Source organism: Hemitrygon akajei, chromosome 6 (assembly GCF_048418815.1).
Source record: "Hemitrygon akajei chromosome 6, sHemAka1.3, whole genome shotgun sequence".
In the NCBI taxonomy this organism is placed as follows: Eukaryota; Metazoa; Chordata; class Chondrichthyes; order Myliobatiformes; family Dasyatidae; genus Hemitrygon; species Hemitrygon akajei.
This window is the reverse complement of record NC_133129.1, coordinates 182,863,525-182,867,268: the sequence shown is the minus strand read 5'-3', so window position 1 is coordinate 182,867,268 and position 3,744 is coordinate 182,863,525. Positions and strand designations below refer to the sequence as shown.

General features: G+C 42.9%; 1 non-coding gene across 1 annotated transcript; it reads right to left on the bottom strand.

Moving 5' to 3' along the window:
* Positions 1 to 204: 204 nt before the first annotated feature.
* Positions 205 to 311, bottom strand: LOC140729874 (U6 spliceosomal RNA). Its single transcript, XR_012099418.1, has one exon. It is a non-coding gene; the product is annotated as a U6 spliceosomal RNA (small nuclear RNA).
* Positions 312 to 3,744: the final 3,433 nt, after the last annotated feature.

The following is a 3,744-nucleotide window of genomic DNA, read 5'->3' as shown; positions in this document are numbered from 1 at the left end:
AAGTTCACTCAACCTGTTTTCATAAGGTATGCTCCCCAATCCAGGCAAATCTCCTCTGCACCCTTTCTATGGCTTCCATCCTGTAGTGAGGTGACCAGAACTGAGCACAGTACTCCAAGTGGGGTCTGACCAGGGTCCTATAGAGCATCTAAATACAATTCCCCAGTTGATGAAGGCCAATACACCATACATGTTCTTTTTTTTTAAAATATGGAACGGTTCACAAATTTGCGTGTCATCCTTGCGCAGGGGCCATGCTAATCTTCTCTGTATCGTTCCAATTTTAGTATATGTGTTGCCGAAGTGAGCACCATACATGTTCTTAACCACAGAGTCAACCTGCACAGCTGCTTTGAGCATCCTATGGACTCAGACCCCAATATCCCTCTGATCCTCCACACTGCCAAGAGTCTTACCATTAATACTATATTCTGCCATCATATTTGACCTACCAAAATGAACCACCTCACACTTATCTGGGTTGAACTCCATCTGCCACTTCTCAGCCCAGATTTGCATCCTATCAATAACCCGCTGTAACATCTGACAGCCCTCCACACTATCCACAACACCTCCAACCTTTGTGTCATCAGCAAACTTACTAACCCATCCCTCCACTTCTTCATCCAGGTCATTTATAAAAGTCATAAAGAGTAGGGGTCCCAGAACAGATCCCTGAGGCACTCCACTGGAGACCGACCTCCATGCAGAATATGACCTGTCTAGAACCACTCTTTGCCTTCTGTGGGCAAGCCAGTTCTGGCTCCACAAAGCATTGTCCCCTTGGATCCCATGCCTCCTTACTTTCTCAAAAAGCCTTCGATGGGGTACCTTATCAAATGCCTTGCTGAAATCCAGATACACTACATCTACTACTCTTCCTTCTTCAATGTGTTTAGTCACATCCTCAAAAAATTCAATCAGGCTCGTAAGGCATGACCTGCCCTTGACAAAGCTATGCTTGCTATTCCTAATCATATTATACCTCTCCAAATGTTCATAAATCCTGCCTCTCAGGATCTTCTCCATCAACTTACCAACCACTGAGTTAAGACTCACTGGTCTATACTTTCCTGGGCTATCTCTACTCCCTTTCTTGAATAAAGGAACAACATCTGCAACCCTCCAATCCTCTGGAAGCTCTCCCGTCCCCATTGATGATTCAGAGATCATCGCCAGAGGCTCAGCAATCTCCTCCTCCCACAGTAGCCTGGGGTATATTTTGTCTGGATCGGTGACTTATCCAACTTCAAACACGAGGAAATCTGCAGATGCTGGAAATTCAAACAACACACACAAAATGCTGGTGGAACACAGCAGGCCAGGCAGCATCTATAAGGAGAAGCACTGTCGACGTTTCGGGCTTCGTCAGGACTTATCCAACTTGATGCTTTTCAAAAGCTCCAGCACATCCTCTTTTTTAATATCTACATCCTCAAGCTTTTCAGTCTGCTGCGTCATCACTACAATCACTAAGATCTTTTTCCCTAGTGAATACTGAAGTAAAGTATTCATTAAGTACCTCTGCTATTTCCTCCGGTTCCATACACACTTTCCCACTGTCACACTTGATACGTCCTGTTCTTTCACGTCTTATCCTCTTGCTCTTCACATACTTGTAGAATGCCTTGGGGTTTTCCTTAATTCTGCCCGCCAAGTCCTTCTCATGGCCCCTTCTGGCTCTCCTAATTTCCTTTTTAAGCTTCTTCCTGTTAGCCTTATAATCTTCTAGATCTCTAACATTACCTAGCTCTCTGAACCTTTTGTAAGCTTTTCTTTTCCTCTTAACTAGATTTATTACAGCCGTTGTACACCATGGTTCCTGTACCCTACCATAACTTCCCTGTCTCATTGGAATGTACCTATGCAGAACTCCACACAAATATCCCCTAAACATTTGCCATATTACAACAGACAACAAACCAAATGGTCCCCTGGAAGGACCACATGGATTCTTGATCTTCCAGCCTATCTTGTCATGGCCCTTGCACCCTGTTGATTGCCTGCACTGCGCTGTCTGTAACTGTGACACTTTTAGGTCATTAGACCATGCTCTCTTCTTACTGCTGCCATCGGGAGGTTGGCACAGGAGCCCCAGGACCCGCTTCACCAGGTTCAGGAACAGTAATTACCCCTCAACCACCAGGTTGTTAAAGGGGTTACCTTCACTTGCCCCAACACTGAACTGTTCCCCTAACCTACGGACTCACTTTCAAGGACTCTTCATCTCATGTTCTTTATATTTATAGCTTATTTATTCATTATGGTTATTTCTTTTTTCTCCTTTTGTATTTGCACAGTTTGTTTGTCCGTCCTGTTGGAAGTGATCTCGCATTGATTCCCGGATTTATTGAGTGTGCCCACAAGAAAACGAATCTCAAGGTTGTAGAAAGTAACATATATGTACTTTGATAATAAATTTACTTTGAACTTAGATGAAATCTGTATGATGACATGCAAAATTACCTCAGCCCATGTGACAATAAGAGATTAATTTAGGTATGAGTATGATCTCAGTCATTATCCAGTTTGTTGGGAGATACGACTGCGGAATATCACAAATTGTACCATTTCACAGAGCTCAAGTGCAAATTTATTGTCATCTGACTCTACATACAGTATATACAACCAAATGAAACAACTTTCCACCAGACCATGATGCACCCACAAAACATATATCACACACAGCACATAAACAAAATATTACCACAAATAAGTTCATAAATGTAATTTAAAAATGCAGATAGTGTGTAGCACAGACAAAGAATAAACAGAACAATAAACAGCTTGTAGTCTTAGTGACAAGACATCAAGGGTTTCAGGGTATTCATTAGTCTCACAGCCTGAGGGAAGAAGCTGTTACCCAGTCTGGCAGTTCTAGTCCTGATGTTCCTGTACACCTTTCCTGATTGTAGTGGGTCAAAGAGATTGTGGGACAGGTGGTAGGGATCCTGAACAATGCTTTGCTCCCAGTAAATGTCAGGAATAGTGAGGAGGCAGACCCCAGTGATTCTCTCGGTGATTTGTAACTATCCTCTGTAAAGTCTTGCAGTCCAATGCTATTCAGCTTTCGTACCACACAATGATGCAACCAGACGGGACACCCTTGTTGGTGCTCCTGTAGAAAGTTTTTAGAATGGGGTTGGGGAGAGATCAGTCCACCTTCTCCTTCATGGACTCTGTCTACACTTCCCGCTGCCTCAGTAAACCAGCCAAAATAATCAAAAGCCCCTCCCAGCAGGCAGAAGATACAAAAGTCTGAAAGCACATACTACCAGGCTCAAGGAAAGCTTCTACCCCACTGTTGTAAAACTGTTGAATGCTTCCCTGGTATGCTAAGATGACCTGAGGATTTAACTCATCATGATCTTTGCCTGCACTATACTTCCCTGTAAGAGAAACACTTTATTCTGCATTCTGTTGTTGTCTTTCCCTTGTACCGCCAGAATGGGTTGATGTGGTGAAATGATTTATATGAAATCACAGGAGTAGTATCAAATGATTGGAGGGGGGAAATATTGCTCCTTTCTTCAGTAAAGGTAATAGAGAAAGCCCTAGGAATTTTAGATCAGTGAGTTTTACTTAGCGGTGGGCAAAATATTGAAGAAGATTCTCAGAGACCTGATTTACAACCATTTGGAGAAGCATAGTCTGATTAGGGATGGTCAGCATGGCTTTGTGAGGGGCAGATTATACCTCATGAGCCTAACTGAATTCTTTAAGAATATGATAAAGCACATTGAT